The sequence below is a fragment of the Pongo abelii genome, chromosome 15 (genome assembly GCF_028885655.2).
Source record: "Pongo abelii isolate AG06213 chromosome 15, NHGRI_mPonAbe1-v2.0_pri, whole genome shotgun sequence".
Lineage (NCBI taxonomy): Eukaryota > Metazoa > Chordata > Mammalia > Primates > Hominidae > Pongo > Pongo abelii.
Window position 1 is genome coordinate 48,350,317 of NC_072000.2, and position 26,048 is coordinate 48,376,364.

The window sequence follows — 26,048 nt, forward strand, 5'->3', positions numbered from 1 at the left end:
AGTCACAATAGAAAAGGCCTACACATTAATTATTTTAAAAAACAAATTAGGTTAAAATTTACTAATTCTCTCACTTCATATATGTATATACACACACATATATACACACACACTTCTTTTCTTCACTTATTTTCTTCACTTATTTTCTTCATTTGCCAGAGCCAGTTTTTAAATTGAATTAACTATATTTGGGTTTATCTCTTTGTCGTGCACGCCATTAATAGCCTCACTACTGAAATAAGTTAGTTCTTTATTATTCCCTAAGGCAACAAGAGGCTGTAATTATTTTGTGAATCATTTTATCTTTAATTAATTTGTGTTGTCTCTTACATTAAAATTTAGTAGCGATAAGGTTGAATTGGAGTTTCTGTTTATAGGTTTTGTAAGCAGAGCTATTGACTCACAATTTTCTGATTAATTAAATGAAATATTATTAGGTAATGATTCACATGCTGGAAAAAATAAAGTTCTGTCCAAATATAACTGCTACTCTTTAAAAGTATACCACAATTTATTATTATTGCCATTTTTCAGAAATGATAAGCTTTGATTCTCATTCACTATGTTATCTTTAAAAATAGATCAGCTGAGCTTAAGAAAAATTCATCATTATTCAACACCTCTTTGGCTAGAACGATTTTAGTCCTATTCAGGCAAGCTCAGAAAGCACTTCCACTGCAGGAAATTGAAACCTTAGCTTGTGTTTAAACTCAAAAACTAAATCACCCTTGTAGTAATCATTCCAGTCTTTCCCCAATTAGTCACACAAACGATTGTATAAAAATCAACCAGTCTATGCAATAATTTCATAATTTATCAAAATGATAAAATGACCAGAACTAAATCAACTATACATAAGGTCATTTTTAGCTAATGTAGATTCATACTATTATAAGTATTAATCTATTAAAAATAATGCAACCAAGGATATTCATAAATGTATATATTATTTACATTACCTTCAAATGTAAAACTTAGTTCTTAAAAATTCAGATATAGGCCGGGCGCTGTGGCTCACACCTGTAATCCCAACACTTTGGGGGCCAAGGCGGGTGGGTCACCTGCGGTCAGGAGTCCAACACAAGCCTGACCAACAAGGTGAAACCCGATCTCTACTAAAAATACAAAAATTAGCTGGGCATGGTGGTGGCACCTGTAATCCCAGCTACTCAGGAGGCTGAGACAGGATAATTGCTTGAACCCGGGAGGCGAAGGTTTCAGTGAGCCAAGATCACGCCATTGCACTCCAGGCTGGGTGATGGGGCAAGACTCCGTCTCAAAAAAAAAAAAAAAAGAAGAAACAAAATCAGATTACTAGAAATTAAAGAATATGTAAGTAAAACAATAAAATTTATTCTTTTATGCAATTCTATTGTTTTCCTATCAAAAGTATATAATACAATATATTTAAAAATCCAATGAATATTTTTAATTACTTAACAGGATGATTGATAGTTGTTTTGAGTCTCTCTGCAACATCTAACAAATCAGTCACCAATTGCTACAGAAGTTCATGGTAGGAACTCAACATTGGCAAGTTACCAATTACTCCTTGGCATCCTCCTAGTCCTCTCCTTCTAGCTGGGGCTACCAACCCACAACCCTCTAGTTCAACCCCAACCCAGTATCTTGAACCAATTCTGATCTCAAGCAGAATAAGGCCTATCCTAACATTCTGAAATTTAGTATAAGATTATTGGTGCCATTTATTTTGCAACTCAGAATTGTTTTAGGCTTTTCCTTATAACCCAGAATTTTAGTCTTGATTATCCTGCATGGTTTCCTGTGTTTCTGTACATTTACTCTTTGATTTGGTTAACTAGGACACTACTGATTTGATTTAGATTCTACTCCTAGTTACTGACTCTCCACCATACACCCAGTCTAGGCTCCTTTGCTCAGACTCCTTTAAGAAGGAAGAATTAGATAATAAGGGAAGTAGACAAATGAGATATTTTATCCATTATTGATAGATTCATAAAGATACCCATCCCAGGTCCTTTGCCCATCTTTCTCTTAGCAGGGAGGATTGTATAGTAAAGGAAGGAGACCTATGAATAATTTTTCATCACTCTTATTAGACTCCCAAAGATCCATGACCTTGAGTGGAAACAAGGCACTTGTTAGGTAAGCAGCATCTAGGCAGCTGTTTAGTGGGTACATTCCAAAACAGTACCTTGTTTTCTCCTTGTCATCATGTGCAAAGCAAGTCTAATTAGGTGACATAGTACTTTAGGCAGACTGTATTACCTAATCATAACAACAATAGCTCCCATTCCACATCCCCTTGTGCAATATGAACTTGGTACTCCCCCATTGAGAAGTAGAATCTATTTCTCCACCTCTTTGGGTCTGATCAGGCCCTCTGCTACTTTGCCCAATAGAATACAATGGAAGTGATACTGCTCCAGTTTCACCATAGCCCTTAATTGGTCTAAAAGGGTCCAATTTGTGCATCTTGAAAGTCAGCTACTGTGTTAGCAGTGTGAGCACCTTGTAACACCATGCAACAAGAAGCCCAAGCCATGTGGAGAGGCCAGGAAGATGAGATACAGTGTGGAAAGAGAGAGGCCAAGAAGCTCCAAAGCACTAGATATGTGCATGAGAAACCTACCTTGGATGGTCCACGCAAGAAAAAGGAGTTTGCAGATGACTCTAGTTCTAGCTGCTATCTGGGTGTGGCAACGAGCAACACCCTGAGAACTTACCACCTAAGCCCAGGCAATCCACAGAATCATGGGATATAGTAATGTTATTGTTTTAGGTTACTATGGGGGACGTTGTTACATAGATAACCAGAACTGTGCTATTCATACATTCAAGGTTTTATAAAGTCTTACTCTTCATTGCCAAGGCTTCACTGAATATTTATAGGTTAAAATATTTGAAATTACAATTTCCCAAATAATGTTCTAAATATAAAGCCACTGAGCAATATAAAGCCACTGATGACTGTAGATGGACAGTCATCAAAAGATGATTCAGAAAAATGACATAGAACAATAAATTTTAGTGGCTCTCCACCTTCTTCAGCTGGAATACATCTGAGGGATACAGCACATTACTATCAATTGCATCAATTACTATCAACAACAACAGGAGTTTTAGTTTAAAAAGACCCAAAGACTATTTACTATCAGATCCTTCAGTTAATCATCATGAAAATATTAAATAAAAAATAACCATATTCACACTTTCTTGTCCATAGTGAACAGTGCTTGGTGAGTTTAAAGAGAGACTTTTCAGTGATACTCATTTATATAATTTCTTAACAAGATGATGGTCATCTTTAAACCAAACTTTATTTTCAGATGTTTGACTAGCTCTACCCATCGTGAAATGTAGTTTGTGAAATTGTGATGTTCACAGTCCCAAATCCACTTCTTTCCAGCTGTATGACCTTGGATAAGTTCTTTAATCTCTTTGTGCTTTAGTTTCTTCATCTGAAAAAAAAGGAATAATAATGGTATCTACCCCCTAAAGTGGTAAGGAGGATTAAGTCAGTTAATAATGCATAATAACAGTTTCTGGAAGTAGTAAGCATGATGTAAATGTTAGCTTAATTATTTTTTATCTCATTCATTATATTAGGAACACCTGATTGTAGAATGGCCATAACAAATCCTGGTATCAAATGGATTTCACTAGACAAATAGCCTAAATTCTCCTTAGAGTTAGATAAATGGAAAATACTTATTAAATAGGATTCTAAGTAGTGATTACTCCTATCACTCTTTTGATCAGTCTTATCAAAAGCAAGCAGAGCACTTTAATTCCAACTTATTGTGTAACTTTTAAGGAAGATACCCTAACCCAGAAATGTCAAATTGAGCTGACTTAATGAATTAGTACATTGCCTCATCCAAAATGAACACCATGATCCCAGCTAACTTGATGAGGAGTTTTAGCTGGACTTTCAGATTTACTCCCCTTTTAAAGGGGAGTAAAGCTGTTCATTGAAATTTACTTTGCCTGGTCAAATATTTGATGCAGTAAAAAGCAGTCATAAAAGCTGAAACTAAGACTCAGATTCATGCCAATCATTCTAAAAAAGCAAGCACCAAAGACTGTTTGCTAGAATTTTGCCATTTTTTAAAGAGAATATCATACAGATGCTATATTTGTAGTTTATGCTTCATGATTCAGTGCTTTTTCCTGCTAACTACTGAAGCTGAGAAGCTCAACATTCACACACACACACACACACAAATACTACTAACAATGACAGAATTGAAAGTTCTTTATCCAACATCTATTCTCCCTTCAGCCTTAGTAATTGAATTACAGTTTAAAAAACAGCAAATATGTATTATAAACATTTATTTTCATTTAAAATGTATAAGCAAAGACTAACTTATTCTACTGTCTTTTGATGTAGTGCCAAAGTCTTTTCTTTGCATGTCTCCATCAATTGCAATTCTCCATTGTCTTTCTTTCATAAATCACTCTCATAATTCATCTTCTACAATGTCCAGTTTCAATGTCTTTGAAGAGAAAAGAAGACATTTGTTAGGGAATTAATGCATATCGTTTCATAGTTTGACACCTTCCAGGCTTTCACAATTGCCTCCCCACATCTAATTTGGCAATATTTTTAAAAAATAAAATTTGCCTTCATTGTGTATTTCCAAAGAATAAACTTTATTTTCATTTCAACTACTTTACTTTTTACTAACTCTAATATTGTGGGTTTAGATAATATTTGTAAAATCACATAATTCTATCAAAATGTCTGAAATACGCAGGTTTGGGAACAAATATAACTGGATCTTACCAAGCCAAAAAAAAAAAAAAGTACTGAATAAGTGGGAATAAAAATGAGCAGTCACATTTGAGATGAGCCTCATAATTGTCAGGATTCAGCATGCACATTCATCATCAGAATATCTGATAGACATAATGTAGAGTTTAGGTTTATCTCTTAGTTTGGTGCAAAAGTAATTGTAGTTTTTGACATTACATTATGGCAAAAACCGCAATTATATTTGCACCGAACCAGTAGCAATGATTAAGTAGAAGTTGCATATGAGAGATTTCACCCCTAAAGATATTTTATAGATTTTTCAAAAAATATTCACCACCCTCTTCTTAATCATAGAAAATATTTTTAAAATATGTTTATTTCTAAAGCAGACTATCTTACTGTTTTTGATGTTGGTGTTTATAAAGAATAACAAACTATTGAGACATATTCACATGTCTTTATTCCTAGGAGGATAATCAGCTATTAGTCACTGTTATGGGTTAAATTGTGACCCTCAAAAAGTCATATGTTGAATTTCTAGTCCCAGTACCTCAGAATGTGACCTAATTTGGAAAAAAGATCATTGCAGGTATAACTAGTTAAGATGAGTTCATAGTAGAGCAGGGTAGGCCCTGAATCCAATATTGCTGGTGTCCTCATAAAATGGGGAAACTTGAAAATAGACACACACCCAGGAAGAATACCATGTGAACATAAAGGTAGAGATAGAAGTGATGCACCTACAAGCCAAGGAATGCAGAGATTTCCATCAAACACTGGAATCTTGTTTCAGCCACTCAGTTTGTGGTACTTGGTTACAGCAGTCCTAACAAACTAATACAGTCCATCTTTAGATCAATTTATCCTTAGCTCACAGTCATATTAAGCTTAAATCTGACTTCATCTGGTTTCTATTTATGTCCTTCTCTGCAGCTTCTTACAATTTGTCAGGTCTTCTCTTTTCTAGGTAGGTAGCCTCTTGACTTGAAAATGTTTCTTCATATGATATTATTTCACTATCCTGGTCTCTCTTCTAATGCATTCCTAAAAATACAGTATTATGCATAAAGTTAAAAATAGCATGTGGCCTGCCTAATGCAAAGTAAGGCAAAGAATAAATCAGCTTTCTTCCAAACATGAGTTTTTTGTAATGACACAGCCCAAGGTGCAATAATGGCAGCACATTAAACTGCTTACCCTCACTGAACGAAAATCTTAGTTTCCACACATGCTTTTTCTAAGCCATGTCTCTTCTGTGTTCTTTGTTGGAGCTGATTTTTTTGATCCAATGATAAAACTTTAATGTTTAATCCTGAGAAACTTCATTTTGCTGCTCTGCCACATCATTCTAGCACATCAAGTTTAGCTTAGAACCTGATTCATTTAGTTAAGTCATTAGGAAAAAAAAAGTTGAAATGTACAGGGAAAGGACAGATTCCCTAAGCCACATTACCAGAAACTTTCTTCAAGCCAAGTTGATCTGTTACGTAGCAATCTGGGATATACCTTATCAATCAGTTTCCAAGAAATGTAGCTGTACTAACACCAAGTGCATATCTCTTCAAAAGTTTAAAGAAAGGTTCTATTACTTTAACATATACAAACAAATTATATCTCTATCCTTCCCCTGATCTACCAGCCTAACAATTCTGTCAAAAAAAGGATATGAAGCTAATTCAGCATCACTTGTTTTTGGAGAAACCAGGCTGGGTCTTAGTGATCTCTGCTAAGTAATGTAACACATTTCTTCATTTCTTAAGAAATTGACTTCCAAATTTAGCTGAAATCACATTAGAATTCATTATATGACTTTTTCTTCATAAATCTAAATGAACTGCAAAGTTTAACATTTCAATATAATCATGATAAAATTAAATCTTAGTTCATTTTAGAAACTTAACTTGAAATTGCCTAAAGAATGAATAGAGTGCATTTTTCAATGAAAAATGTTTCTAGCTTGCAGTAATGCAGTTTTTTCAGTCATATAAATAGAAGCTACCAAATATGCTTTTGAAAAAATATGATTTATTTCAGAATCGAATTACTGACTTAGAACTTCAGTGCTGTCTTCATTATAGACATTTAGCATACTTTATCCTAATCTTACTTCTAATCCTTCATTTGTACTTTTTCCTTTGATTCATTCCCTCAGCTCCTTCTAGGACTTTGTTCAAAATATCTCCTGCCCCCTCCCTTTAAAATGCACACTCTATCATTTCCTATCCCCTTCCTTTATTTCCTTTATCACACTTATCCCTTGGCATTATTGATATTCATATAGTTTCCATCTTACTTGCTAGAATTTAAACTACACAAGAATAGGAAGTTTATCTGTTGCTTTAACAGCTACATACCCAGGTTTAGAACAGTACCCAGCACATAGTGAATTCTCAACAAATACTTGTTGGATGAGTGAATGAAGCAATGGAGAGAAGTCCCAATTATACTATTAAGTAAACATTTCACAACCAGAATACTAAGAGAAGAATGTAGGCAAGAGGTGGTAACTGAAAACACCAAGTCACAGTTGAGATAAAACTCACCTATACATGCTACAGATTTAATTAAACATAACATTGTGTAATTAAAATTACATCTAATATTTTAGATACATGTTTAGTCTTTTAGAATTATAACCCACAACTACAAAATAATAGTTCAACAACTCTAAATATCACATAAATTTCCTAATAAAATGCAGCCAAAATGTCACTATGTTTGTAAAAATAACTGTTTATTTTCCCACTCAATATATAATTTCCTTCTTTAATTCAAATATTCAAATAACCTGATGAGGGAAGAAGCATAGTCTCTGCAGCCCATTCTTGCTATCTGTTTTCCCATTTACCCGTTATTCCCATTCTCATCACCCCATCTTCACTATGCTGGAATTCACTCCCTTCTATACATCTTTATTGTCTATGCTATGAATAATTATCTTTTAAAATCAGAAAAAGGAAGCAATTATTTAAATGAGTAGTTATTTAAATAAATGTCTGTTTTTTTTTTTTTTGAGACGGAGTATCGCTCTGTCACCCAGGCTGGAATGCAGTGTCATGATCTCGGCTCACTGCAAGCTCCGCCTCCCGGCTTCATGCCATTCTCCTGCCTCAGCCTCCCGAGTAGCTGGGACTACAGGCACCCGCCACCACACCCAGCTAATTTTTCGTATTTTTTTTTAGTAGAGATGGGGTTTCACCGTATTAGCCAGGATGATCTTGATCTCCTGACCTCATGATCCGCCCACCTCAGCCTCCCAAAGTGCTGGGATTACAGGCGTGAGCCACCACACCTGGCCAAATGTCTGATTTTTGTTTGGTTTTAGTTTACAACATTTTTCTTTGCTTATATTGTTATCATTGTTTTTAATATTGATTAGAAACAAATAGTGCCTTGAACAGTAGATATTTGACTACCATTCTGCTACTGAAAAGGCCTCCCAGTGTCCAATGGTTCATTTAAAATAGAAGAAAATGTAGTTCTACTAAAGATTTCCATAAAACTATTTATAAAAAATTAGGATGTCTTCAATGAAATGTGTGAAAATATACAGAATTTACTTTAATGCAGTGCTTAAATTGAACCAATCAGCCAAACTGACTTCTAAATAAGCAGCTGATGGATATATATAGACAGAGATAGATATGTAGATATATAAATACATAATTTATTAATCAAATGACTGCAGTGTTAAGTAAACAACTAGTACTTTGCAATGTAAAAGCACATTACGGTTTACAAAATACGCCTACATAGCTTCAATTCCAATATGAGTTACTATGTCACTAAATGCCACTTTTGGAATCCAAATTTATCCACAATTTCCCCAACCTTTGCATTAGCAAAGCAGTTCTTACAACGTTGTAAGAGATTAGCCCTCAAAAAGCCTCATCTGCCACAAATAAATCAGCTCTTCAAGACAACAGAGCAATATGACTGAGCCACAGCTAGTATGACACTGAATGAAGAAAAACCGAAAGCCTTTCCTCTGAGATCTGGAACAAGACAAGTATGCCCACTTTTACCACTGGTACTGAACATAGAACTGGAAGTCCGAAGTAGGGAAATCATACAGGAGGCAAAAATGAAGGACATCAAAATTCAAAAAGAAGAATTCAAGTTATAGTTGTTTGCAGATGATATGATTTATATTTGGAAAAATCTAAAGACTCCACAAGAAAACTATTAGAACTGATAAATTCAGTAAATTTGCAGGATACAAAATCAACATACAAATATCAGTAGCATTTCTATATGCCAACAGTGAACAATCTACAAAAGAAATCATGAAAGTAATCCCATTAACAATAGCTACAAATAAAATGAAACTCCTAGGAAGAAACTTAATCAAAGAAATAAAGATGCCACAATGAAAACTATAAAACACTGATGCAAGAAATTGGGGAAAACACAAAAAAAGTAAAGATATTCCATCTTCTTGAATCAGAAGACTGAATATTGTTAAAATGTCCATGCTACCCAAAGCAGTCTACAGATTCAATGTAATTATTGTCAAAATACCAATGACATTCTTCACAGAAATAGAAAAAAAATTTCTAAAATGTATATGGAACTGCAAAAGACTGAGAATAGCCAAAGTTATCTTGAGCAGAAAGAACAAAACTGGAGGAATCACATTATCTGATAATATGGTTTCGCTCTGTGTCCCCACTCACATCTCATCTTGAATTGTAATCCCCATAATCGCCACATGTCCAGGGAGAGACCTGGTGGAAACGATTGGATCATAGGGGCAGTTATCTGGATGCTGTCTTCATGATAGTGAATTCTTATGAGATCTGATGGTTTTATAACTGTTTGACAGTTCCTCCTTCACATACTCTCTCTTGCCTGCCATCATGTAGGATGTGCCTGCTTCCCCTTCTTCCATGATTGTAAGTTTCCTGGGGCCTCCCCAGCCATGCAGAACTCTGAGTCAATTAAACCAATTAAACCTCTTTTCTTTATAAATTACCCGGTCTCAGGTAGTTCTTTATAGCTGTCTGAGAATGGACTAATATACCTGACTTCAAATTATACTACAGAGCTAGAGTAACCAAAACCGCATAGTAATGGCATAAAAACAGACAGATAGACCAATGGAACAGAATAAGGAACCCAGAAATAAATCCATACATCTACAGTGAACTCACTTTTGACAAAGGTGCTAAGAGCATACATTACGAAAAGGATGGTCTCTTCAATAAATGGTGCTGAAAAAACTGGAGATCCATATGCAAATTAATAACATTAGACCCTAGACCCCATCTCTCATCATTTACAAAAGTCAAATCACAATGAACTGAAGACGTAAATCTGAGACCTCAAACTATGAAACTAATAAAAGAGAACAAGGGAAATTCTCAGGGACATTGGTTTGGGCAAAGATTTATTGAATAACACCCCACAAGCAAAGGCAAATAAAGCAAAAACGGACAAATTAGATCACACACAGTTAAAAATCTTATGCACAGCAAAGGAAACAGTCCACAAAGTTAAGAGACAATCCACAGAATGGAAGAAAATATTTACAAACTATCCATCTGAAAGGGAGTAATAACAAGAATATATAAGGAGCTCAAACAACTGTACAGGAAAAAATATAATAATCTAAAAATCTGATAATCATTAAAATAGGCAAAAGATGAATAGATATTTCTCAAAAAAAGACATATGAATGGCCAACATGTATATGAAAAGATTCTCAACATCATTGATCAGAGAAATACAAATCAAAACTACAATGTGATATCATCTCACCCTTGTTAAAGTGGCTTTTATCCAAAGGACAGGCAATAATGAATGCCTATTGTTTGGATAAAAGGGTGTGGAGAAAAGGCAACCCTCATACACTGTTGGTGGAGATGTAAATTAGTACAGGCATTATGTAGAACAGTATAGAGGTTCCTCAAAAAACTAACAATAGAACTATAGTATGACACAGCAATCTCACTTCTAGGTATATACCCAAAAGAAAGGAAATCAGTATATTGAAGTTATATGTGAACTTACGTGTTTATTACAGCACTATTCACAATAGCCAAGATTTGGTAGCAACCTAAGTGTCCATAAGCAAACTAGCAGATACAGAAAACATGGTTACAGATACCCAATGGAGTACTATTCAACTATAGAAAAGAATAAGATCCTGTCATTTGCAATAACATGGATGGAGGTCATTATGTTAAGTGAAATAAGCCATGCACAGAAAGACAAACTTAGCATGTTCTCACTTATTTGTGGAATGTAAAAATTAAAACAATTAAACTCATGGAGATAGAGAGTAGAAGAATGGTTACTGGAGACTGGGAAGGGCAGCAGAGGTGTGGGAGACAGTGAGGATAGTTAATGGGTACAAAAATATAGTTAGATAGAATGAACAAGGTCTAGTATTTGATAACACAACAGAGTGACTACAATCAACAATAACTTATTGTATATTTTTAAATAGCTAAAAGAACATAATTGGAATGTTTGCAACTTTAATATAAATGCTTGAGGTCATGTATACCCCATTTACCCTGATGTGATTATGCACTGTATGCCTGTATCAAAATATTTAGTATACCCCATAAATATATATATACCTGCAACGTACCCGCATTTTTTAAAAAAAGAAAGACAACAGAGCACTCACATTCTTTGCTCATTTGCATTTCATGGAAAAGGGAGATGAAGGGAAGTCTATGTCATGTGGAAAAAGTGATATAAGGTCCAGGTAATGAAGGTGATCAACTGACTGCAATGAGATAAAAATCGACCCCTGCCCCACTTCTAGTTCCTTCTCTGCCCATTTTGACTGGGAACCTCAAGAACATATTGGCTGGTACTTGCATTATTGACAATTCAAGGACACCAGTTGTTCATGAACCCCACTTTAAAAAACATTGCGATAAAATGGTATTTAAGAGTGACTAACTGCATTATAACTAGAGAAGATAGAGGGATGTGAATATACAAATGCCTTCACCCACAAATTTTTTTATATAAAGTCATAACTCTTTTTAAAACACAGGAATCAAGTTCACATTTTCCATGCTGCAGAAAGGATTAAACACGTAGGACAGTTTATAGCTATTTATTGCCTCCTGAACATCAGCTTGATTAATGTTAGTATATTAACCCAGGTAAGTAAGTTTTAAAGCAAGGAAAAAAAATGGTTTTGCTATTGTCTATTTTACTCAACCACAGCAGAAAAAAGAGGGAAAAATTATTAGTATTGCGAAGTGCTGAGGAGAAAACATATTTACCCATCTATAAACCCTTTTTCAAGGTTTTTGGGTTTTTTTTATTTTAAAACAGCATTATTGATCAGGTTGTACTAACTTTGCCTTTTGGCAACTTATTTAAAAACAGACATTTCAGTTGCCATGATCTAAAGTAATGTTTACCACTATGGTTTACATTTAACATATTGTAGTAGTTATTTTAAAAATTATTTTATTTTGTCATGTAGAGATACTGTGTTTTTTTTTTATTTGAACTGGTTAGCTCTATAAATTCCTCACTTAAGCTTTCCAAATGGACCATTCTTTTTAAAAAGCCTATAAACAAATAAATAAATAACCTAAGAAGAATAAAATAATGAGCTCAAAGTGAAATAAGGAAATAAATATTACAGAAGGTTGCAGTAGATCACCAGTGAAATAAAAGTGTAAATTTCAGTTTCCCAGCCTAATAAAAAATTAGTATAAATGCCTATTTTACTGATCTTTAAGACTCTAAAATACTCTAGAGGAAACTGAATCCAAATTTTATTCCAAAAGTAAAAATAATAGAGTTAGTAAAAAATTTACCAAACATGATAGTAGAATCTCTCATTTCTATTTTTGGGAAGAGGAAAAGTTTATGGTTCATTTTAATTTTACATTGTTTCCTATCAATATGTATCTCATTTTTTTTGGAAATGATTTGGATTCTATGGATATGTTGTCATGAATGAAACTTTTCTTGATGGAAAGTGAAGTCATCATGTTAGAAGAGTCCCTTTGAGGAAATCAGTTATCTCCCTACTTGCAAGTAGCATACATTTTCTAGATTTTCTTAAAAGTTAGGCTTAAATATTTCCAGAAATAGATATTTCACCCTAGCAACAACCTCCCTTGCAATCAGTGCTACAAAAGGGAAGAACACAGTCTTTAGAGTCAAAGAGATCTGAGTGGCTGGAAGGAAAAAATATTCCAACAGGAAATAAAAGTGAAACATGTGGGAAGAGATAGGATTGAAAGAAACGAAGGTAAAGGAAAGAAGAGAGAGAGAGAACAGAAAAAGATATGTATGTGTTGTTATGAAACTAACAAAATCTAATTTTAATATTTATTTATATTTACGTTTTTCCCAAAAGCTTTACTAGGGCCAGAATATTTAGAACTATTAATGCCTATTAAATTTTTAGGAAAAAATAACCTGTTGAGATTATTACTGGCATTTCAAATAAAACTAGACTTACATTTCATTCATATTTAAAAAGTAAGGTAAACTTTTATAAAATAATCTACCACTCTGTTTTAGAACTCAACAGCTTATGGATGAAGAAATGGTTTATCACATGATTTTCTTGGAGAAGGATAAGCCAAACCTTAATGCCTTATTAAAGTGATTTTCTTAACTAATTTAATTGCTGCACAGTAACTTTTTAATCTCTCACATCAGAAATTATCCACAAATCCAGTAATATAGGAATCTGCCAGTCAATTTTTACTGTATTTTGACAATTTTCTCTTTTAGAAATGTGACAATAAAACTACATACTCTAAGGAAGACTGCTTCTAGTAGCATATTTTACCTACACTGGGTAAATTATTGCCTTTCCAGTAGAGAGAGAATGAAAAATCCTTTTGCTTAAAATATCACCTGCAGTCATTCAACCTTGCAAAATCCCTTCCTGGATGAGATGTATTTATTCAGGTTTTCACTGTAGTGAATTAAGTTAGGATTAAGAGTTCTACAGAAATTTCAATGACACAAAAAGGCATGTTTCCTTATCCTTGTAGAATCATGCAGTGACATGTAGTGGTGTTAGTTGTAGGACCTTGTAAACTTAATTTCTAAAATTGGTGAAGTGCTGGTTTTGTGTCATGTGCTTAGGGCATAATAATAGGCTGTCTTCACCTTTCAAGAACTCTGAGCCTTTCACATTTTAGTTGTGAGTGTGTAAGTGTACTTGTGCATGAAGGCTAACTACACTGCATGTCTTTATAAAAGAGAACTAGAAGCCAAGTAGAAAATCATTTAAATTTATTTCCTGGAGACACAGTAGGGAAGCATATAATGCCTAAAAGCTCTCCTGTCTTCTATGCTGTTGCATCATATTAAATAAATTTTAGGAGCTGACGAGCGCTTTTCAGTGCCAATCAACAATCAGAGAAAGAGGCGTTGCTATTGACAGCTGGGAAAGTTGTGGTGCTGAATTGCAGAAGCTGTCTTTTAAAGGGTTCCAGCCGTCATCATCACATCAGTGAAGCATATTAATCTGCTCCACATTGTTTGAAAAGGTGTAGGTAATTACCTTCTCTATTCCACAATGTTTTCACGGAAATCTTTTATGAGATGATATTGTTTAGTGGGAAACAATAGCTAACTTTTCCAACTAGGGGGGAGAAAGGATATATATGGCTCATAAAAAGCTGACATCCTTTTAGTTAGTGGTTTCCAGAATTTGAATAACCACCAAATATGTAACTCATGTGCCTTATGCAGTAAACAACCTGAACAACCATACTTGCCAGCCCTAGAGACTAACTTGTTACGATTACTGTTGTTGTTATTATTTAACAATAGGAGGCAATTTTTAAAAAATACCTTACAATTTCATAAAGACAATTTGGCCATGAACACCCAAAATAGGAAGTACATAATCTCAGAATGAAACACAGACTTACTTACTTTTAAATTAAATAATTTTAGATTCAAGAAAAACTCACTGCATTACCCTTATAGCATATTGTCATTACATGACAAACTAGTAAAAGAAAGTTATTATTATCTTTCATAAATTCGAGTTTGGAAAATAAAATTTGCTTTTAATTATTATTTTATAGAAAGCAAAAAGGCCTTTTAACATTTGGTGAAAATCAAGGTTTATCATTTCTGTAGCATGTGGCTATGTCCCTAAAAGAGTGACTTAACCTGCGGCTGCCAAAATCAGTGACAGATTTTGACACAAGCTGTGAAAGAAGCATCTGTGTGACTAATGGCCTGGCTCATACATTCACTTGGTGGCCGGGTGCCAGTATTTTATCTGGATGGTTTGCTTCAGACTCAGATGCTTCCACTTTAATAACTCCTGAATGAGACTCTGAAAACAAAGTAATTCCTGTGGATTATATATCGTTATCATCTCCAGAATGTATCTCCTTCTCACTCATCCCATTGACAAATGCTTCTCTTTTCAATTCCCCAGAAAGACTCTTCCCTTAGTGGAGGCCCAGAAGAAATAAAAAGTGGGTCACTAGAGGTGGAATGTCTGAGCCCCAGACAGACAATGACACAAGACTGAGACATGATAATATGACCTGGATTTCTATGAAATGTCATTTAAGCATGGATTTAACTGTGGACCCAAAGCATTATGCTCTACAAATCGAGTGAGTTCCCCTTCTTTTTCCAGGAACTACTGTCCTTCCAGACCTGACTGATCAGCTTTCCTTTGAAGATTTTCCTTATCTTTCTCCATCCAACTGAGAACAAAGGGTAAATCAGGTAAAATCAAACAAGGTGAAGCCAGGCATGTAATTAGCTCTCAAAATATATGTTGTAAACTCCTGCATGCTTTCCAGAAATGGTTTACAACTTTAGTTTTATACTTGCTAGCAAATAAAGGCATTGGCAGGATCAGTAATGGTTCAGTGTCTACATGCTTATAAATATACTGCAAAGAAGAACACGCTCATGGCTGGTACTGACATGAGAGAGAAGTTTCTCCTGTGGGCCCTCTTAAAGAAACAAGTGTGTAATACAGTGAAGAATCATTAAACGACAGCCTCATAGTAAACACAGTGGCTTTCAAAAATCTGTTTCTTCTAACATCACTCAGCATAAGCTTATGGCAAAATGCCACTCCACAATTTAGTAAGCACATTCCCACAGGAACCAGAACAGTGTTACAGAATTTTTGCTTGCCTGGCTTAGATAGGATAGATTTAAGAGGAGCTAGGTGAATGGACAGACACCACGTCCTTCAGACAATCTTTCATAAATATTGTTTCTCCCAGCTGAGCTTCTGATAAATGTTGAATGGCAGTGAGTTGAAGATCATATTCCCTGACAAGTACCTGGAGTGAAGCTATTCTGTTTTTCCGGTTAAGTGCAAAGCCATATGTTTTAACAGCTCCTCAACCCAGAGGCCGGATTGACATTTTCTTATGAAAGTTGACAAGTCTGACAAGAACAAATGCTTGAAGAGAAAGCCACTCCATCTGCACATAGAGATAAACAAGGGAGTACCTACGGGAAGGGCCAAGATTCTTTTCAAAAAGCAATTACTCTCCTGCTCACAAATAAAGGAATCATCAGAGTGCTGAAGATCGTTGCCATATGATAAGAGCATAATAATTTTAAGCTCGATTAATTTTAACGTTTTAACAAAATACCATGCACATTTGCCAAAAACAAATTTTGTTTCACCCTACTATTGCCATCTGCCTCCAAAAATATTTTATATCAATTTGTTCCAAAGAGAGGAGAGTGTTCCTCAAACAAACAAAAAAATAGATTTTTTGTCAATTATTCTAATGAGTGGGGCATTCATCATGATAAGGAAGTGAAGACCAGAAAAATGGCTGACTGTCTTCTTATACATGCTTGCTTAGGTTGCATATTACCCTTCTGAGAGAATCCCACCATTCCTCTCTCTTTTTCTTCTAAATCTTTCTCCCATACACCTGAGGTAGGAGGATCTGAGAGAGTTTTGGCTAGTACTGTTGCCCCCATAAAAATCCTGGTAGATTAAGCTGGCTCTTCTCTTGCTTTAAGGAAAATATATTTTACTCTTCCTACTGTCACTATAAATGGGCCAAAGGAGCTATCCATTTATCAAGTCTAAGTCATCAAAGTTCAACCAGGGATTTCGAACAAAAGCCTTTGCTGGGGGCTGGCCCTTTACATACTTATTGCCCACAGAGCCTTAAAGACAATATATAGAGATATACCTGGGAAAATACAATCATAATAGTGTTTGGCAGTGGTGAATAGTGAAATAACAGTGCCTAGGACTTCTAACCCCTTGGGAAAAGGCAAACTTATAATAAATGTATCAAGAAATAAAGTAATATAATTATCTATAATTTGAATGGAGTAAAGAATCATCCTCAATAAGCATGAAGTGATGCCCTGCTTTCAATAACGGACAGAACATTCAGAAAGAAAATCAATAAGGAAACAATGAACTTGAACACCACTATAGACCAAATGAGCCTAACACACATATGAAACATTCTACCTAGCATAAGCAGAATACACATTATTCTCAAGCACATATGGAATATTCTCCAGGACAGACCACAAAACAAGCCATAACAATTTTAAGTAAATATATTTTGAGAGATTGAAATTATATCAACATATTTTCCAACCACAATAATATGGAACTAGAATGTAATAACTTCAGGAAAATTATAAAATTTACAAATACATGGAAATTACACATTACACACCTAAACAACGAATAGGTCAAAGAAGAAAACAAAAAGAAAATCTGAAAAGATCCTGAAATAAATGGAAATAAAAATACAGCATATTATTACTTACTTAATAAAAGCAGTTTTAAGTGAAGTTTATAGCAATAAACAAAAAACAAACAAAAAACTATAATTAGATACCACTTCACAGTGTTATGATGACTGTTATCAAAACCAAACAAAGATAATAAAGGTAGGGGAGAATGTGAAGAAACTGAAACACTTTTATACAGTTAGTGGGCATGTTAAATGGTGCAGCAGCTATTTAGTGCAGTATGGAGGTTCCTCAAAATATTAAAAATAAATCTATCATATGATCCAGCCATTCCACTTCTGGGTATATATTCAAAAGAATTGAAATCAGGATCTCAAAGAGATACCTACACATCCATGTTCATTGCAGTATTATTCATAATAGCCAAAATATGAAAACCACCCCAAGTGGACATGGACAGAAGAATGGAAAAAGAAAACGTGGTATATGTATACAATGGAAACTTATTCAGTCTTTAAAAAGACAGAAATCTTGCCATTTACAACAACCTGGATAAACCTGGTGGCTATTACCCTAAGAGAAATAAGCCAGGCACGGAAGGACAAATAGTGCATGATTCCACTTCTGAGTTATCTATAACAGTCAAACTCATAGAAGCAGAGAATACAATAGTGGTTGGCAGGGGCTAGGAAGTGGAGAAAATGAGGTGTTCATTAGATATGAAGTTACACTTATGCCAGGTAAATAAGTTCTAGAGTTCTGTATTACATATTGCCTGTAGTTAATAAGATGGTATTGTGCACCTCAAAATTTGTTGAGTGTATATTTCTTATTAAATGTTCTTAACACATGCACACGCGCACACACACACAAGGGATGTAAGGAAACTGAGAAGTGTTGAATATGTCTATTACCCTGATTATGGTGGTGGTATCAGGAGTACTTTCCTATATCCATACCTATTAAAGTATACACATTAAATATGTGCAGTTCTCTGTGTATCAATCACACTTCAATAAATCTGTTTTTAAAATGAAGGAATGGAACAGAGATAAATCCCATCAGATGAGATCTACTCAGACAGTTGATAAAGTTTATCTAATTTCTCTATACCTCAATAAAGCTGTTTTTAAAAATGAAGGAATGGAACAGAGATTAAATCCCATCAGATGGGCTCTACTCAGACAGTTGATAAAGTTTCTCTAATTGACAAGACTATTAGGATTTATGAAAGCTTGGTCAGAAAAACTTTCACTGAGGTTATGTTTAGCTTGGGGTTTTAATTACTTATGTAATATGAAGTATTATGAAGACATAACCAGAAAAGAAGCTGGGGTATATAAAGTCTGGCACCATTCAATTTGGTTGGAAAAGTAGGGGGTAGAGAAGTTTCCTATTTTTTACAAATAAATTAATTTTAGAATCTCCCCTAGTAGACTCACAAACAGAAAAGCCATGTTCTAGAATTTGTCTACAGTACCAGTTTCATCAGCTAAACTCAGGTCTTACCACATAAATTTACCATACCAAAGTATTATAAGAAAAGAGAATTTGTAATGAAAGAAGAAGATGTTTATACATATATAACTTACCATTTCTGAAAAGATGCACAAAAAAATGGTACCAGTAATGGAAACTAGGGAACTCTGGCTAATGATGCTTAATTTTAGTGATGTTTAATTTTTGGCAATATTTAGTATTTATAGCATGCATATATGACCTCCAATATTATTTAAGATTTTACAACAGGAATTAAATTTGAGGCTAAAAATTTTAGTTCCTTCGTCTAATTTTAATTTCACAAATGACCACATTAATGAAACCAGAATTGAGTGGGGTTTTGTGCATGGTTGTTATTGTTTGTGGTTCTTATTTTGATACACAACCTTTATCAATTTAGAGATTAGGATGCCACATTTCAAATTTCCTTTGCCACAGTATGGAAAGAATTAGTTTACCTTTATTGACAGTCTGTGAATAAAGAAGGAAATAAAAGTCTACTCTTCACAGGGGCCGGACGCGGTGGCTCACGCCTGTAATCCCAGCACTTTGGGAGGCCGAGGCGGGCGGATCACGAGGTCAGGAGATCGAGACCATCCTGGCTAACACGGTGAAACCCCGTCTCTACTAAAAAAAAAAAATACAATAAATTAGCCGGGCGTGGTGGCAGGCGCCTGTAGTCCCAGCTACTAGGCAGGCTGAGGCAGAAGAACGGCGTGAACCCGGGAGGCGGAGCTTGCAGTGAGCCGAGATCGCGCCACTGCACTCCAGCCTAGGCGACAGAGCGAAACTCCGTCTCAAAAATAAAAAATAAAAAAAGTCTACTCTTCACAATACCCAAGACAGTTTAAAAATTCCTCCCTCGTCTCCAACTCTCCACCTTTGGGAACACTACCTAAAGTCTTCAATAGAGATTTTCTCAATGTCTCATTGGCAACACAAAGTACGTTCAGTTTGGTGGTATATGCAAAGTGAAACATGTAGGAAAAAGTCTGTTTATTGACGGGGAAGATTACAACCCATGGGCTGGGCTGGGGAAATAGTAAGCCCCTCCCATGCTACCTCCCTTTATTTAAATTTTTACATGAAGCCACACACTGTAGGACAAAAAAAAAAAAAGAAAGAACTTTTACATGGATCATACCATCACAGCTGAGTCAGGCGAGGTCAAAAATCAACAGGCAAGGTCAAAATCCCAGATTATTTTTTTTTTTTTTACTTCTGTTTAGCATACTTATGATTTAGATCTAGAAATCTCTGAACTTTCTTGGAATAACTGACTGATGTCACAAAGTGAATCCGCACACAAGGCTCTACATTATAGATCAGTCTTCTCTACATCAAAAGAAAACCCCCAAATTTACATACTTTATAAATAAATGTGTGTATATGCATATCTCTATATGTGTGTGTGTATTACAACATATTTTGTCTGCCTTTAAGTTTGGTCATAATCATATCAAAATGTTCATTCTATCCTTCTTTTTCACTTTCCATAGGATTAAGTTATTCATCTTTTCTTCGTCTTATCTCATTTTCTAAGTTACTAGAAAATTTGATCCATGGGTAAAATTTTAAAAGATAGGAAAATAGCTGCAAATTTCTATAAGCACTAGAATAATTTGCAGTCACTTTGTCAGTGATAGATCAGTTGTAGTCAGTTACCTCATGCTAAGGCATAAGGTAGGCTGTGTTAAACTGGGCTGTGGAATATGCACAATACCTGAGTTTCCAACTGTGGTTCCACTCGTTTCTTTACCATTCAAGAAACAATCTGCAATGCAAATAAGGGAGAATGACTTTACAGAGAAAACATGACATCTGCTTATTTGAAGACTTCAGAATTAAGTTCATATCAAAACTATGTAGAACTTCCCTCCCTGCAAAGACTATTTGTACCATTCCTTTCCTGGCTCTTGGCATGCTATTGGCACGTTACATTTGAGAAACTCCAAAAAAATAGATTTGAAGCATCTGCCATGTACATTTAACTTTTTACTTGAAAGAGTTTACTGACTATGAGAAACAGCATGTAGAAATAAGTTATACTACAGAATATGTTGCTTATATACCATGCAATGCAAGGGAGTAATTTCTGTTTCAAAAGTAGTTTATGTTACTGGAAAAACATAATGACATGTTGTCCTAAGAGCATCTCCATTTAACTAAGATGTGATAAGAAAATCACCTTATAATGTGCGCCTACTGCTAACCACTAGCTTGAAAGAAGGAATTTGACTCACTGTAAGAGTCAGCCTATCCATTCTTCATTCAATTATTCTCTATAATTATTACAAGGCATCCATAAAAATTAAAGTGCTTCTAAGTCACTAAAAAAAAAATGCATGTTACGATGAACTTCTTGGAAAATTCATTAAGTAAAGGATAGAATTAAATTTACTAAAAGATTGTTTCATATATTATAAATATAAGTAGCCAAAGTGGTATTAATCAGAATATTTGTTTCCTTTAAGAGTTATGTCACGTATAAAAATGGGACACAGGAAGGGGAACATCACACTCTGGGGACTGTTGTGGGGTGGGGGGTGGGGGGAGGGATAGCATTAGGAGATATACCTAATGCTAAATGACGAGTTAATGGGTGCAGCACACCAGCATGGCACATGTATACATATGTAACTAACCTGCACATTGTGCACATGTACCCTAAAACTTAAAGTATAATAATAATAAAATAAAATACAATAAAAAAATGTGGTAAGACAAAGGTTTTCTTTTCTCACCAAAACTAAAAATACTCTAAAATGTTTTGTCAATTAAGTATCAGCACATAATCAGCCAGAGGTCAGGTATCTCTAAATCCACATAGGAGCATAGTATTGGAAGAATTTATCTCAGTGCATCAACTTTGCTTTTCCTAATGCTCTCAAGAAGGAAAAATTGTATCTTCTTTAAAAATAATGTTAGAAAATAATCCAAACATAAATTAGTTATGGGAATTAATAAACATAGATTAGTTACAGGGATTACCCCTGGTGATAAAGTAGCATAGATGGAAGCAAAGAAATGAGGTAGGAAGGTTGCCATCAAAAGAGACTTACTCTTCATCACTGTCACTTGGATTTTTTTATTAGATGTACTTTTGTATTACTTGTATAACTGAAAGTAAACTTAATTGGGAAATATTAAATGAACACATACAGATACATGTATGAAGGAAAGAAAGATGGGAGAAGGAGAAAAGCGTGAACCTGTACTTCAGGCAAAGACCCAGGATGAAAGAATAGGGCAGAATTCCTAATTAGAATTATGTGATGATGTTACAGCAATTTTTTATAAAATCCATAACACCATTATACATTTATCCAAATAGAGAAATAAAATACAAAAGACAATCTTGTCTAAATATGGTCACTTTTCTCAAATAACCTTTCTGGACAGGTGTTCAGCTTCCTTTCATTTTCTCTTCCAAGTTTTTTAATTACCCCCCACTTTAATATCTCTCCTAATCTATGGAATCTTTTAAAAATCTTATTCTTCATTATCCCTAATGAGTAATCACTCTATAGCCATGTGGATCAGCCTATACTATTTATCTCACACTTACTTATAAGTTTATGTGTCTCCTCCAATGTTAATGATTGTAAAAGAAATAGACCCCTAGGACTCAGCTCCCATTGTAACTGGTGTATTACGTAGGAATAAGGAACAACTTTCTAACCAGGTTGCTTAGACAAGGCTTCAGATTTCACATATTAATTTAATGTGGACAACTTTTATCTCTTGGAATGCTTAATCAAGGTTTTATAGTTGCCTTTTAACTAAGACCTAAATTTAATATGTTTTTTGGAGTTAGGACCATTCCCCTCTGGCTTAAAGAGCAAGTGATCTTTTTTGTTTACAGATATAACATCCCACTTCTAAATCTTATTTTTAAACTGTTTATTGGTCAGATTCAGAGGTATTAACTATAAAGGACAATTTTGCACATTTAGAAAACATTTTGAAAGTTATTTTAACTAACAGATAACTGTATCCATAATAAAATAAGGAAAAGTGTTTTTTATTGGTGTATCCTTGGAGATGCATTTAAATGTTCTATAGATTTAGGAATACAAAGAATCCAGAATATTCATGTAATTCTCTCCTGAAATCATAAAGCTCCATATAATTTGCACGATGCATTCTAGCAATAAAACATTTAACATTTACTAAGTATTTAATATATGCCAGGCACTGAGCCATTGAGGAGGGATTCCAAAAAGCAAATTACAACCATAAGAATTCTTCCAAATGGATTTTAGGTAAAATCAACAGAGGGCATGAGCTTTCTAACCTGCCAGGCTAGAAAGAATTAGCTTAGAAGAAAATATGAATTTTGGGATTTACCTTACCACTTGTCCATGGCAGCCCTTCTGGCTGACAAAAATATTTTTGTTAGCTAGTCTACCGCTTTTACCTCCTTTCCATTCATTTCTCTTTAACATAGAAAGATTATATTGAGCCTCTAATAGACCCTAAAAATAAACAAACAAAACAGTTTCACGATGTTTCTGTACTGCTAAATGTTGCTCTCATAGCACTTAATCTCATTATATTTTACACTTTGAAAAGAAAAACCACCTTCATTAAATCCTTTTAGGACCAAATAAGAGTAGAAATGAAATAAATATTGTGAATTTGCAATCACTGTTGTTTTCCAAGTCTTGTACTTCTCTCTTTGCAGTTGTTATATCTAAAAGTTTTGGGTGTTCATTGTTCTGCAGGATTACACAAATTAAAATAAAATTAATAGTATAAGAATAAGAGAAGTAAGGCAGATTAAGATGGCCAAAGAGAAGCCTACACCAATCATCCCCTCCCCCACAAGAACACCAAATTGAACAAGTATGCACACAATGAGAGCACCTTCATAAGAACCAAAAATCAGGTGAGTGATCACAGAGCCTAGTTTTAACTTCATGTCACTGAAAGAGGCACTGAAGAGAGTAGAAAAGACAGTCTTGAATTGCTGATGCCACCACTCCCCCATCCTACAGCAGTGGGCCCCATGGAGTATAGAGATAAACTGTGCACTTAGGGAAGGGAGAGCACAGTGATTGTGAGACTTTGCATTGGAACTCAGTGTACCCTGTCATGGCAGAAAGAAATATCAGGCAGAACTCAGTCAATGCCCATGGAGGTTGAATTGAGACCAGTACTACACAGAGAGGAATCACTGATCTCAGTGGTCAGAACCTAAGTTCTGGCAATCCTCATCACTGCAAGCTAAAATGCTCTAGGGTTCTAAGCAAACTTAAAAAGGCAGTCTAGGCCAAAAGGACAGCAATTCCTTGGCAAGTACTGGTACTGTGCTGATCTCAAAGCCAGTATACTTGTGGGGCATGTGACCTGTAAGACACAAGCTGGGGCAGCCAAGGTAGTGCTTAGTGCCACCTCTTCCCTAACCTCAGGCAGTGCAGCTCCCAACTCTGGGATAGACTCCTTCTTTCTGCTTGAGGAGAGGACAGAAAAGAGTAATGAGAACTTTGTCTTACAACTTAAATATCAGCTCAGCAACAATAGGATAGGGCACCAAGCAGAGTTTTGAAGCCCTTATTCCAGGCCTTAGCTCCCAGATGACATTTCTAGACACCCTCTGGGCCAGAAGAGAACCCATTGCCTCAAAGGGAAGGGCCCAGTTCTGACACAATTTATTACTTGCTGACTGAAGAAACTTTGGTCTGTGAATAATCACAGCAGTAGCCAAGTAGTACTTGCTGTGGGCCCTGTGTGAGCTGGTTCATCCTCCCCCGGCTCCAGGAAGCTCAGCACAGAGAGAGAGAGAGATAGAGAGAGAGAGAGAGAGAGAGAGACTCTGTTTGAGAGAAAGTAGTGGAAGACAAAAAGAGACTCTTCCTGGTAATCAAGAGAATTCTTCCAGATTTTATACAAGACCTCAAGGGCAGACATCTGTGAGTCTGTAAGAACCACAGCATTACTGGGCTTGTGGTGCCTGCTAATACAAATATGGCTGCAGTGACAAAAACTTAGATTATAACACCCAAGTCCCTTTGAATAACTGGAAAGCATTGCCAAGAACAATGAGTACAGTCAAACCCAGACTGTGAATACTACAATAAATACTTAACTCTCCAATGCCCAGACAGTGGTCAAACATCCACAAGCATCAAGTCAATCTAGGAAAACATGACCTTACCAAAAAAACTAATAAGGCACCAGTGACCAATCCTGGAGAGAAAGAGATATGAGGTCTTTGAGAGAATTCAGAATATTTAAAATAGCTGTTTTGAGGAAATTCAATGAAATTCAAGATAACAGAGAAGGAATTCAGAATCCTATCTGATATATTTAACAAAGAGATTGAAATAATTAAAAAGAATTAAGCAGGAATTCTAGTGCTGAAAAGTTCAAGTGACATACTGAAGAATGCAACAGATTCTCTTAAAAGCAGAATGGATAAAGCAGAAAGAATTACTGAGCTTAAACACAGGCTGTTTGAAAATAAACAATCAGAAGAGACAAAAGAAAAAAAGAATAAAAAACAATGAAGCATTCCTACAGAATCTAGAAAATAGTCTCAAAGGGGCAAATCTTAGAGTTATTGGTCTTAAAGAGGAGGTAGAGAGAAAGAGAGTGGTAGAATATTTATTCAAAGGGATAATTAAAGAGCACTTCCCAAACATAGAGAAAGATCTCAATATTCAAGTACAAGGTTATAGAACATCAAGTAGATTTAACCCAGAGAAGATTACCTCAAGATATTTAATAATCAAACTGCCAAAGGTCAAGTATTAAAAAAGGATATTAAAAGCAGCAAGAGAAAAGAAACAAAATATAATTGAGTTCTAATATATCTGGCAGCAGACTTCTCACTGGAAACCGTTCAGACTACGACATACTTAAATTACTAAAAGAAAAAAACTTTTATCCTAGAATAATATATCCAAGGAAAGTATTCTTCAAACTTAAAGGACAAATAAAAACTTTTCCAAAACAAACAAACAAAAAAGTGAAGGAGTTCATCAACACCAGACCTGTCCTACCAGAAATGTTAAAGGGAGTTCTTCAATCTGAAAGAAAAAGACATTATGAGCAACAATAAAATATCTGGAGGCCAGGTGTGGCAGCTCACACCTGTAATCCCAGCACTTTGGGAGGCCGAGGTGGG

General features: G+C 35.0%; 1 long non-coding RNA gene across 5 annotated transcripts in view; it reads right to left on the minus strand.

Annotated features, from left to right (window-relative positions):
• Window positions 1–3,283: 3,283 nt before the first annotated feature.
• The window catches only part of LOC129049759 (uncharacterized), a 79,414-nt gene continuing 56,649 nt past the window's right edge, over window positions 3,284–26,048 (minus strand). For 2 of the 5 annotated variants that reach the window (XR_010136970.1, XR_008513067.2), the window contains 5 exons: window positions 20,640–20,690; window positions 19,375–19,543; window positions 5,489–5,788; window positions 4,355–4,484; window positions 3,284–3,443 (listed from right to left, as the gene is read on the minus strand). This is a non-coding gene — a long non-coding RNA (uncharacterized LOC129049759). Of the gene's footprint in view, window positions 3,444–4,354; window positions 4,485–5,488; window positions 5,789–5,941; window positions 6,388–19,374; window positions 19,544–20,639; window positions 20,691–26,048 lie in introns of those variants that run through there. The other 3 variants (XR_010136971.1, XR_010136969.1, XR_008513066.2) reach the window with 3 other exon arrangements.